Source organism: Mustela lutreola, chromosome 4, assembly GCF_030435805.1.
Source record: "Mustela lutreola isolate mMusLut2 chromosome 4, mMusLut2.pri, whole genome shotgun sequence".
NCBI classification, from domain to species: Eukaryota; Metazoa; Chordata; class Mammalia; order Carnivora; family Mustelidae; genus Mustela; species Mustela lutreola.
The window spans coordinates 61166807-61180946 of NC_081293.1; the positions used below are offsets into that span (position 1 = coordinate 61166807).

At 35.1% G+C, this 14140-nt stretch overlaps 1 pseudogene; it reads left to right on the top strand.

Moving 5' to 3' along the window:
- The first annotated feature begins 11747 nt into the window (after positions 1 to 11747).
- Positions 11748 to 12786, top strand: LOC131830117 (importin subunit alpha-1-like; annotated as a pseudogene).
- Positions 12787 to 14140: the final 1354 nt, after the last annotated feature.

The following is a 14140-nucleotide window of genomic DNA, read 5'->3' on the forward strand; positions in this document are numbered from 1 at the left end:
TTTTTCACAGAATCAGGCTTGAATCCTTTCTTTCCCTCAACTTTGTATGTCATATTGAATGTTGTTTATCAATAAAATTCCATAGGATTTTGCAAAAGAAACAAACAAAAAATAAGCAATGTCTCCTGATTATTTTTTTTTTACCCTTGCATTTATAAAGGTTATAGTTATAGGAGAGATTAATCTTGATAAGAATAACCAGCAAGGGGAGCGCCTGAGTGGCTCAGTGGGTTAAGCCTCTGCCTTCAGCTCAGGTCATGTTCTCAGGGTCCTGGAATCGAGTCCCACATCAGGCTGTCTGTTCTGTAGGGAGCCTGCTTCCCCCCTATCTCTGCCTGCCTCTCTGCCGACTTGTGATCTCTGTCTGTCAAATAAATAAATTAAAAAATTAAAAAAAAAAAAAGAATGACCAGCAAGGTTCAAAATAGCTAGAGAAGTTTGATAAGATGTTTTATGATTTATTAGTGAAAGAAAATAGGAAATTAAAAGGATGTGGTTCATTTCAAGATATGTCTAGTTCTTAAACTCAGATGAGCACTAAGCCTGAAAAGAAATTCTCACTTATTAAGAAAATAAATAACATAAATTTATTCTTAAGAGTGATTATTAGTGTCATTTTCATTTATATGCTACCAGAGTTGTGTGTTTTTAATTTCATAATAGAACAGATGAAATAGACGTTAAGAGCCATAGAGTGATGGTAAAGTTCTGCAGATGTGCATTTTAATCAGGTATTAATTAGACAGTGGGTGAGACCATAAATGGGAAGTACTGAGGATGAGCATGGAGTTTTTGAAGAAGAAATGGTGGAAGACCAGAACTGTGTAATCATAAAGACTAAGTGGTTCTCTGATTTTTCACTCGAATGCTTAATGTCACTCTAATGCTTAGTAATATGATAAAATGTATGCTGTGCTCTGTAAAAGACATATTTTTATAAATTAAATTGAAATATTTATATTTTTGCTGACTTTATCCTTGGGTAAAGTCTTGGTGTCAAGAAAAAAAAAAAGACGTGTTTAAAGGTAGTTTCTTCTTCGTATATATGACACTTCACTGTTTTAAATAGGCTAAAGGAAGTAATGTCTCCATGATGGTCTGTTTAATAACCTTATACGTTCAAATATGCTTGTTGGAATTCTCTTTGAATTCATTGGCACATCAATAATATATACAAAAGATCATGGAATTCCTGTTGCAAAAAAAACTTCATGAATTTTATCTAGCATGCCAGTTCAGTGCCATTGAGAAACCGACAGGACCGTATCAGAAGTCTCAGATATTGAGGGACATGCCTGAGTGAGTGAGTGAGTAACTGAAAGGGAGAGAAAGAAAGAGAGAGAGGGAGGGAGGGAGCAAGAGAGTGAGAGTGAAAGAGAAAAAGGGAGAAAGGAGATGAGGTAGGGGAAGTAAGTAGGGAGAGACTCCAGATCAAGATATAGGTCTGAAACCTGGGGAAAATTAGGTATGAAAGCTCCAGAATACAATGAAATTTTAAGAAAGTCTCAGCCAAGCTGAAAAGGACCCCCCCAAGGCCAGTTGCTTTTTGGAAATCCCCCCCACATCAAGCAAGAGTGAATTGGCTCTAGAACATTGCCATGCTCAGGCACTGGTGTGGAGCACTCCACAGGGACCATGTCAACGGTGTGCATGGTGAAGGATCCAAAGAAGGTGCTGCAACTGAAGACCATTAGTCATCTGTGCTCCTCAGAGTCAGCTGCCATGAAGGTGGCACAACTCCATGGCCACTGACAGAGGTTCTACAACTTCACACAGGAATTGCAGATGTGGAAGCAATTTTAGCTGTCAGAAGTATTGTCTATGCAGATCACAGTATGTTCTAATGAAAAATATTTTATTTAGTAATTATATTTACACAATTCATCCACTGATAGAAGTATGATCCCAGCACCAAGGATAGTGCTCAAAATATGGGAGCTGTTCAATATAAGTTTGAGAATAGCTGTATGTAGTTTCTCACATTTCTCATTTTAGAAAACTCCTCAATTTTCTATTTCATGCTCTTTTCTAGTTTATCCCTATTGCCTTCATAAACCTTCCTTTGTTTATTTAGTTATATTCTTCATCTTAATCTATAAGGGTACATGGTCTACACATTTTTAATCCCATGAAGTGTGTGTTATAACAAATATCCAGTTGTAACAGTGTTCAAGTTCATTGCCCCTAAACCAGGCTACCTGGGACCAATGCACAGCTTCAACATTTCCTGCTTGTGAGCACTTTGGCAGGTCCATTAACCTCTTTCTGCCTTAGTTCCCTTGTTGTAAAATCGAAACTGTAATAGTACCTAATCATAGAATGGTTATGAAGATTAAAAACAGTGTGCTAAAATATTTAGAGCAATGTCTGGTAAATCGTCAGTACTTGGAAAGATAAGCCGGTATTAATCATTTCCTCGTTATTAACATGGATATAGTCTATGATTAATATAGATTAAGATATAGTCTATGATTAATAAAGCATTAGAAAAGTCTCCACAAGTGGAAAAAGATTTGATAAGGGTGCTATCAGCAATTCAGCAATTGAGCAAATTGTATCATTACAACTGATACTTTAGTACAAAATGCTGGAAACAGGAAAGACCCACAGGTAACAATAATGGCAATATATAGAAAAATAATACTGATGAAAAATTGAACACATGTCTGATATAAAGCTGTGTTCTAAAGGCTGCAGTCATGTTAGTACCTCTCAGATGCAAGCCTGATGAAGAAACAGCTGTGGCTACCACACGTAGATATAAACCTGATGATAATGCACTTCTGTACTCAGGTCTGCCTTGGCTAATATCAATCTACTTGCCTGGTCTATGACTTTACTTTAGGACTGGTAATTTGGTTAGGATAGTCTTCCAAGTTTCGTGATTGACATTTTCCAAGAAGTTTCTTCCTGCCCCCTATAGCATAGCTCTATAGTCCTATCTACAAAAATAGAATAGACTGCTATCTCCTAAATATTTTGGAAACATTCACTTACATTTGAGAGTTATACTGGTATCTCTAACTTAACATCATTATATAAGTAGATCACCAAATAATCAGTTATTTTATTCATTCAAGCATGCAAAGAATATTTTGATAACTTCTATATTTCAGGCACTGCAGTGAAAAAAATAATGGTGAAAAAATAGGGATGAAAAGCATAGTAAGATCCTGTTTTCTGATTATATAGTATTATAGTGGGGAGTTAAACCTATTTCAGATTAATTTCTCTTCTACCACAGTTACCATTCTCTAACCAGTCCTTAAAGTCCCTAGGTCTCCTGCTTAACTGCTGGGGAAGTTGCATATAGATCCTATAGATGTTGTGGTGAATGAATTGAATAGTAATGAGAGTCAATAACTTAAGTTGACTAAGCAGTCATACCATTTATCTGAAGGGTTGGTTATCTGCTATACTCCAAAAGAATGGAAAATTCTTGATATGTTAGCAACTTGGAACATGGTAAAATCAAGAATGAGACATGGAAGGATAATATATTTCTTATTTATGAGAAAAACATACTTGTTCTTAACTTACTTGTTTACTTGTTCTTAATTTTACTTAAAAACTTGTTCTTAGTTTACTGATTCTCTGATAGCCTAAAAAACTGCTAAAATTTTTAAATAATACTAACTTCCATGTGTACTCAAAATTAAAGCAAAATACTATCAAATTCACTATTTCGCTTAAACCTGAAAACACCCAGTAATATAAGTAGGGCAAGTGCTATTAATCTCCATCTTACAAATTAGGAAATGGAATCCCAGGTTAAATGGGTTTTTTTTTAACACAGATTTCTCCAGAGTCTATGTTTGTTCCATGTGCCCCTGCTCTCTAAATTATATCTGATACATTATTCAAAAGCAGATTCAAAATTCACTTCCCCATGAAGTGATCCTGTTTTCTGACTAGGTCGATATTATTAACTTTTCATTTATTCTACCTGACTTGCAAAGTTATGATTCTTTTTATAGTGGAAATAATTGAAAATTTGATATTTTAAATGATACCCCAAGTTACACATATTTTGTTATTTTGTAGTTCACTACATTAAGCTTATGATATTAAGAAAATGTAATCATGCATGCTTAATCATGTTCCAGATTCAGTCAGCAAACACATTCTGTCTGTCCTGTTAGGAGCCATACTCAAAGTTGTGGATGAGTCACAGAATAGCAAGCCATGGTCTCTACCTTAAATTACTTAAGCTGAAATATGAATAATGATAATAAAAAGTAAAATGAAGTAAGGGAATTATGGACAAAGTCTTATGAGATAACAGGCTGGGGAGAAATTACTTTCCTTTTAGATAATGTTTTAGAAATGCATAATCATATAAAAAGTGACATATAACTTGGGTTAAATTGCCTTGTGACAGGTAGAGATGAAGGTGGAGAAAATATTCCATTTCTTCTAAAATCAAGCATATTTGAATATATTTTATTCCAATTCCAAGACGACTGTAACACAACCTCACATGCATCAAAATTCTCTTCATACATATTACCATTTTTTTAAAAAACATGCTTTTCAGAGGGGCTTTTGGTACCAAAAATGTTTTCATTATGAAAAACTGATCTAATTTTTAATTGAAACCCAAAAGCACAGCTTGTGAAAATAACCCAATAATGTTAAGATGTTTGTTGCATTTAAAAACTGATCTAATTTTTAAATGCAACAAACATCTTAACATTATTGGGTTATTTTCACAAGCTGTGCTTTTGGGTTTCAAAATACAAGGGAAAAACACCAAATATTATGCTGGTTAGTCTTTGGCACTCATTTCTCAACTGATTATTTGAAAGAGAATTAAAGTCTCAGGAGAAGGAAAGTAGCTGCCTTGAGTACTCAGCTTCTTTCTGCACTGTGTGCTAATTCCTTTCTCCCAAGACAACACCAGGCTTAAGCTAAAATCTCACTCCATTCACAGCCACTGCACTCCAGAAAAAAGAAAACAAACAAACAAACAAACAAAAACAAACAGAGCTTTCTGGACATTTATAAACAGAATCCATAATTTTGAGAGTTATCAGAAAAGTAAGTACTTAGCCAGGTAAGAAATTGTGCAATCCAATGTAAAAATAAAGACATAGCTATGTACTTGGTAAAACAAAAAGTAAGTAATTCATCATTGTTCACCCCCCAAAATAATTGGCATCATGAATATATTCTATAAATAACTGAAGAATACTATAAATCAACAAATAAAGATGCAATTAATACACTTCTCTTAAACTAATTTATCAAGCAAATTATGTTTTAGACTACAGATTTTTAAAATTACTTATATATTTTCCTATAGTAGACACATGATTAAGAAATAAGTCCGTATTTCACTCTGAATTATTATATACAAATCCATTTCCTTCTATCCTAGTAAGCAATTAGCTTATATGATTGCGGACTTCTTAGTCATTCAAAGTATGAATGGATGAATGTAAGCAAGCAGCAAGGTTCTGTCATGCAAAATTCACACAAGACTAAATAATAAATTCACCATTGTAAAGCTTTGTTTAGTACTCTTAAAATGGATAAAGGTACTTAATAAATTTCTCTGCCCGTTAGTTCAAAAAAGAAAAAAAAAATACCATCCTGCTTTCTGTCTTATCATCTTATATCCCTCTGCCATCTTATATATCTATGGATTTATACATCATCTGAAAAATTACCTCCTTCTTTTCCCTATTAACCCATGCCAATCACACATCTCAAAATAAGATTCAGTACCATCTTCTTAAATATTTTTGATGGTTTGCTCTATCTTCTTTTGTATTTATATTCTTTCCCCATTTCAAATGTAACATATTTTTTGCATATTAAATATGTTTGATTTTTTTTGTTTTTTGTTTTTTTTAATTGTGTTATGTTAGTCACCATAGAGTACATCATTAGTTTTTGATGTAGTGTTCCCTGATTAATTGTTTGCATATAACACCCAAAGCTCCGTGCAATCCATGCTCTCCTTAATACCCATCACCAGGTTCACCCATCCCCCTACTTCTTCCCTTCTAAAACCTTCCGTTTGTTTCCCCAGAGTCCATAGTCTCTCATGGTTTATCTCCCACTTCATTTTCTTCCCCTTCATTTTTCCCTTCTTCTAATGTCTTCCACGCTATTCTTTATGTTCCACAAATAAGTGAAACCATATAATAATAAATGTAACATTTTTAAAAGTTATAAGAAAGCAATCAGCTTCCTTTTCTGTTTAATTTGTAACATTTGTGTCGTGAGAGGTACCCAATTTGTAAAGTTCAATTTCATTCATTGTTTAACAAATTACTGAATAAACAAATTGAAGACCAATTGTGGGCATAATCCTAGAAATTGGGATTAAACAAAGTTCTGTTTTTGGAAAATTTGCAGAGTTTATTCATTCCACAATTATTAACCTAAAAATTATACTACCAAACACTTTGCTAAGTATTTAGGATATTATGTATGGGGTATTTGAATTTAAGGATCTCATACAGATGGACATATGTGTAAAAAAATAAAGCATACTTCATGACAAATAAATATAATGTGGGATCCCAAACTGGATTCTGTCCAGATAAAGTATATGAGTGGAACTGATAAAATTTGAAAAAGGCCTGTATTTAATTAATAGTATTGCATCCATATTAATTTCTTGATTGAGATCATCGTACCAGATCTATGTAAGATATTAACATCAGAGAGAGGTGAGTCAAATGCATTTAGGACTTGTCTGTACTATTTTTGCTACCTTTTGTAAGTCTAACATTATTTCAAGATTAAAAGTTTTTTTGAACAAAAAAAATATCATGAGATTAATCCAGAAATACCTATTGATACGGATATGATATAAAATCACACAGTATTTCCTTTCCAGAAAGGTTTTAACACTCAATCCTAGGGACTTTGGTTAGCAGACAATTCCCAGGCATGGCTTCTTTAGAAAAGGCCTCAGATACAGAGTGCCCCCTTGCCTGGGTCTCACCCTTCCAACCACATCCACATCCAGGGACTCAGTAAAGCAGAGGTATAAAAAGAGTGACCATTCCTGTGTAGCAGAGGACATACTCTCTGACAAGCGATACTCCTTTCAGAATTCTTTCCTGAAGTTTTGTTAAGCCTACATCACAGTTTATCTCCTTTCTGGGCCTGTTTGTGCTTCTCCCTACTTCCCTTCCTAGATGTTGATCCCCAAAAGCTTGTTCCAGCCCAGCTACACCCTAGTGTCTAGCCCTGGAGAACCCAACTGCTGTTGTTACAGGACTCGGAGAAAACAGATGTTAGAGCAATAATAATACAGCTAGTTTTGTTAGAATGTGACACAGACATTCCTAAAAAGCCTCATGTTATACAAAATTTGCACAATAAAACTCACAGGGTTTATGGGGAAATTGGGGTGAAGGCACAATACTCAAAAACTTTAAGTGTTGGGAACACGTTAAAAGAAAGATTTAAAAACAGATAAGCTAGTAGAAATCTATTATCAATTATACATTGTTATTATATAGGTTAATTACATATTGTTATATATATAATTTATAACATAATAGAGGTTATAAATATATATTGTTATATAATTTATATACATGTTAAGTATATATTACATATATATACCAATATATATTACAATAAATATGGCACTTGACCTGAAAGAAAACCTGAAATTTGCTTGTGGAAGTGGGCATTCAATGGGTTGTGGCTTGTGAATTATTGTGAAATGGTGGACTGAAAGTTATCTGCAATCATGTGGGAAGTTACCAAATGACACACAGTCTGAACTGAGGTATCTGGTAGATGTTTCAGGGATGTGTGTGTGTGTGTGCGCACACGCGTGCGCACAAACTTTGTGTATTACCATATGGCTTGGTTCAATGGTTCAACAGGGTGCAGTTTTCTGCATTCATCTGAGAAATCATGCAAAAGAAAACACAACATTTGTGTTAAGTTCAAATTGTTCCCTAACACATCCATCACTTTGGAATAAATTTGTGTTTTCAAAACAAGTATACTAGGAGAACTGACTACACAAGACAATAAAAGCACGCTTCAGATAGTATTTGATATATGGCAAATGAGTAGTTCATGAGGAAAATGATACAGCTTTTCTGAGGAAGAAGAAGTTACTCTGCATTTCATGTAAAGACCCCAAATCATACCATTTGTGGCAACATCTGGCTAATAATTTACATTTAGAACATGTTAGTATTGTTTTGACTGAATCAATGTCAGTACAAGGAATGACATGTGAAATTCAAGCAAACAGAAATATTTACTTTACTAATGACTAATTAAAAAGGCAAAATTAAAATTAAAATGTAGAATCCTAGCTAATAGATTATCATTCTTTCTTGTTGGTGACAGGAAATTTTTACAAATCCATACACAAGTAACAACATGGCTTCATTTATTTAATACTTATTGAGTGACTGCCATAAACCAGAGACTGGTCTAGGTGCTAAGAATAAAGCACTAAGCAAAATAAAATATTTGTCTGTTCTCCTGAAGCTTATAATCTAGAAAAGAAATAGAGAAAAAATAAACATGTATTTTGTAAGACAGTGAAAGTGCTTTGAAAAAAATAGTAAAACAAGGTAAGGATATAGAGAATGATGAGGGTAATGGAGAGTTCACCAGAAGGCCTCTTAGGAATTTAAACATTGCTACAGAGTAAAAGAAAGTTGTTTGTTTGTTTGTTTGTTTGTTTTTCAGTTACAAAGATAAATTATTTTGGATCATTACTTTTTACAGAGCTAAGAGCAGAGTATACATTTTTAGCAGAAAGTTGTTGCTGTAGCTGCCTTGCACCAAAATATGCTCCACCAAACAGCTAAACAAAATGCTCAACAGATTTCAGAAATACATGCTTTTAAAGGCATCAGAGACCAGTGGAAGCAATGAGTGTTAGGTGAACACAAACAGAACACATCTATATAATTGTCACCCAGAACAAGAAACAGGACATTCCAGCACCTCAGACATAGTGTACCTCTCCAGTCATCCATTCTGTCAGAGAAAACCACTTCAGCAGGAGACTTTTATGGGCCAGGAATATTAGAGGGAAATGCTGATTTTGAAACAGTTTCCTGACTTCACTGGGAATAAGCAGATCCAAACGTGTCAGAGACCAACGACATGCACTTAATTGCAAGAGATAAAATAAGCATGATTACTGTGATAACAATAAGGACAGCATCAAAAATAGAATAACCTGACCCACGGGGATCTCTGGCTCTGGTGGATCGACCATGGGGTCCGTAGGAATGAAATGGATGGTTAAATTTTTATATACCTAGATCTGGGCTGCAAGACCCACAACAGACCATCAAAGTCTTTGATCTGAGTCAGTTGATAGACTAAGGGCCCCTTAAATGACAGGTAGTTTCAGGAAGAATCTCGGAATATCAATGACATACTCAAAATGTGGACATATGCTGGATCTTTGTTCTGTATGTCCCAAAGTGATCTGCAATTATTTAACAAGATTCCTTTGCACTCAGAAAATGGAAATATCCAGATGGAGATATTTCAGAGATTGTTAAATATGGGCCAATGCTAACTCACTAACACAGGTTAAAACTTCTATGGATCAGCTGAATAATGGAAATTTGGTTTGTGAACCTCTCTGATGGTCCTACGGGAACCCCATTTATTTCCTACTTTTTTTTTTTTTTTCAGTTTGAGTTTCTTTTTAATTCCTGAAACATAGTTGAATTCTATCTCTCTTGCAGGTAATTTTGGCCATATGACTGAGCTCTGGCCAAGAAAATATGGTATTTTATTTCAAGTTCTGAGCCATAAAAACCACTGGCACAATCCTCTTTTTACTTTCTTTCCCCAAATCAAGCTAAATCAAAAGAGAGAGTTAGTCACAGGAGGAAAAAGTCCAGGTTCCAAGGTGTGTTGGAAAGAAGCTTTCTGACTGCTAACACTCACCCTCCACTGGGGCATGAGTAAGAATAAACATTGGGTAAGGCTGTAAGATTTGTAATTTGTCTATCATAGCTGCTAGCATTACTTCATTGGTTATTTAACCGTTGCAATACAAATGCCTGTCTGAAAGTCCTCGGATCTTTCTTTTTCCCTATCAAAAATAATGCCAAAGCAATACCGCAATCATGTAGAAGACACATATTAGTGTCACCATTTTACTTCAAAATTCAAGGATTATGATCTTTATTTCTTAACTTTGTATTTTGACCAATCCATATCTTGGGTACTAAGGGTGGATGACCAGAAATTTAAGTAGGTACAACTGTTATTCTAGATCACATATATTAGCTGTGATTAGAACCCAGATACTTTGACTCCATAGCTCCAGTGCTAGTCATTTAATAGGCTTCTGTTAGGCTTCCCCATAACTGATATGTTGAAATCTTTTTTTTTTTTTTAAGATTTTATTTATTTATTTGACAGAGAGAGATCACAAGTAGATTGAGAGGCAGGCAGAGAGAGAGAGAGGGAAGCAGGCTCCCTGCTGAGCAGAGAGCCCGATGCGGGACTTGATCCCAGGACCCTGAGATCATGAGCCGAAGGCAGCGGCTCAACCACTGAGCCACCCAGGCGCCCTGATATGTTGAAATCTTAACCCCTATGTGATGTCAATAGGAGGTAGAACATTTGGAAGGTTAGTAAGTCATGAGATTGTTCACTTCATGAATGGAATTAGCACCCTTATAAGAGACCCCAGAGAGACATCTCTTACCCTCTCTCTTTCTGTCATGTAAGGACACAATGAGAAAATATCCATCTGTAACCAGATGTAGGTTTTCACCAGAACCCAACCATGACACCACCCTGTTCTTAGACTTGCAGCCTTTAGAACTGTGAGAAAGAAACCTATTACATATAAGCCCCTGGCCTGTGGTATTTGGTTGTAGCAACCTGAACTAAAAACACCTTCAGAGCAAGAGGATTATTATTAAATTCTGAAGAAAAAAAGAGTTGCAGGGATCAAGATGTGAAAAATCATATTATCTTCCATTAAAAGCTTTCTGTAAAAGAGTATAATAAGATGTAATGATGATGTTATTTTGTACCATGTTTGAAAATGTAACAAGTGCCCCCATCTGTATTGTCTACCAAGAAGTAGACCTAAGATTAGAGACCAAGGATACAAATTGACATAGAAATTGTAGGAGTGACTTGAGTGTGAAACATGGACCCAAATAACTTTTTCAACATTTAAAAAATGTGTTCCAAAGAGGTTTCTTTCAAGCTAATTTTCTGGGTACACAATAGATACTGTATTATGCTACTTTTTATCTCAGATATCTTTAATTAACTAAAGATGATATTCATATCTGAAATGAGTAGAGTTCTCCAAATAAATGTAGAAACATGGTCCAGTATTCTATTATCTAAATAATAACAATCACTAATAAGAAATGCATGAATTTGATTCCCTATGGCTAATTTCCTGGAGCATTTTTAAAACCTCATACTGACTGAGGACAAAGATATACTTCAAATATAAGGCATACTTGTGTAATACAGCCTCTACCAGAACATACCGTCTCTGATGTAGTTCAATAAACTAATATATGTACTTTAAAGAAGTAAGTAGTAAACTTGATGCAAAGTGGAATTTCTCAGGACATTATAATGTCTAAATAGATACTTTGTATCTACACATGTATCTATACTTTGTTCCTAAAATTCCACCAAGTTTTTTACTAATGCATTTTAATTTTCTAAAATACCTGGAATACCAGGTATGTCTTATCTCATCTTCTAGTCCCTAAATTGGATGAAATTAATACAGTAACCCCACAATGCCTAATACTTTCCTCCATTTTGAATATACTCCAAAAATATGTTTTCCCATGTCATCTTTATCATGTGGTTACTTTCATAACTGCATGGACACTGTCAAATCTTTGCAACAAGAATCCTGCAGCCCCGTTAGATTCTGTTGAGAAGATCCTTCCTCCTTCCTCAGTTTGCTTCCTGCATCGTGATGATCCAGAAATAAGAGCAGAAACTTGCTGGGTGATTTCCTAACTTACTGATGGTCCAAATGAACAGACTGAAATGGTTATGAAAACGAAGTTGAGTCCCAACTTGTGAAGCTTCAAGGGGCTGCTGAATTACCCATTGTGACTTCTGCACTAAGAGCCATAGGAAATACTGTCACTGGGATAGAGGAGCAGACTTAGTTTGCAACAGATGCTGGAGCACTAGCTGCTTTTCCCAGCCTGCCAACAAACTCCGAAGCTAATATTCAGAAGGAAGCTATGTGGATCACATCAACCATCACATCTGGTCTCCGGGACCAGATACAGCAAGTTGTAAATCATGGATTAGTCCCATTCCTCCTTGGTTTTTTGTCTCAGGCAGACTTTAAGACACAAAAAGAAGCTGTCTGGGCTGTGTCCAACTATACAGGGGGCAGAATAATTGGACAGACTGTATACTTTGTTCATTGTGGCATAATAGATTCATTGGTGAACCTCTTCACTGTGACAGATCTCAGAATTATTCTGGTTATTCTGGATGCCATTTCCAACATTTCAAGCTGCTGAGAAACTGGGCAAAACTGAGAAATGTCGTATAATGATTGAAGAAGAATGTGGAGGTTTGAACAAAAGTGAAGCTCTACAAAACCATGAACATGAATCTGTGTGCAAAGTTTCATTACACTGGATTGAGAAGTATTTTTCTGTAGAGGAAGAGGAAGATCGAAATGTTGTGCCACAAATGACCCCTGAAGACTATCCATTCCAAGTCGGGGATGTTACTCCTGGGAGCTTTAAACTTCTACATTGTACAGCTGAGGCATCAAGTTGTTTGTTGTGTACTTTTTTGGCATAAGCTTGTCTTACTGTCTCTCTTAAGAACTATTTTTAAGTGTATTTTGTAAATGTCACATGTTTTACAAAGAAACTATACTTGAACAGTTCTAAACTGTACATACGGATGTATAAAGCTTCTCGGCTCAGTGGGTTTCTTATTTCTATGTGAAATCTCATATCTTACAATGTCCTATAAATAAAGATGAAATTCCATCCTTTTCTTCCCTGAAAGAAAAAAAGAAGAAATTGTGACCAAGATCACAATACTAATAAACAATGATTCCAAGACCAAAACCTTCCCTACTCTTGGTTTCTAGGATTCTGGTCTCTTGATAATTTCTCCACATGTGAAGTGTGTAGCCCCAACTCTTCTGTGAAGTCCTTGAAAGACATGGCCGTGTTTCATTCTGCTTTGTATCTTGTATAGTTCCTATTCCATAGTTGACATTCACAAATGCTTTTAATTTTAGTCATCAGGTGTGCGAGGCCCTAATTCTAAAAGGAATTAATGTCTTACAGAAGTTACTTTATGACCAGTTGGATGTACTTCTTTCCAACTAAAAGTAAATAAACAACAAGAACTGAGTCTCAGCAATATTGTTTTAATATTTAGAATTGAACGAATACAATGGCTTGTGATCCAAAATCAAAATTCTTTTGTGGTTGTTATTGTTATTGCCACTGTTTATTGTTGTGAAAAGAAATCTTACCTCCTAGAAGCTACACAGCTATACTTTTGTGTTTTTTTAACTAAAATATAAACAGTCTAGGGGCGCCTGGATGGCTCAGTAAGTTAAACCTCTACCTCTGGCTCGGGTCAGGATCTCAGGGTCCTGGGATTGAGTCCAGCATCAGGCGTCTTACTCAGTGGGGAGCCTGCTTCTCTCTCTACCTGCCACTCCCACGTGTGTGCTCTCTCTCTCTCTCCCCCTATCAAACACATAAATAAAATCTTTAAAAAAAGAAAATAAAATATAAACAGCCTAATTAACAAAGTGCATGAAAATAATCAAATGGATATAACTGTTGCTGATTTGAAAATTCTTTCTTTTTCTTTAGTCTTAGTTCTTTAATCCCATGTGCTGGGGCTTGCTTTCCCACATCTCTTGAAAGTGGTCTTCATAATTATGTTTCATTCAAAAGCTAAACAAACAAACAAACAAACAAAAACAAAACAAAACAAAAAACCTATCTCTCAAGTAAGTAGTGGATTACATGTTAATCTTTAGGCATACAACTGTTAGCATATTGTCACTATAAAATGCTATATTATCTTTGCAAAATACCTTATAATTTTGTTTATGCCTAGAAAGCAGAAAGGCAATCAGAATTCCTTCAATTTACCTCCTGCCTTCATCGGGAGGCAAAGTTAA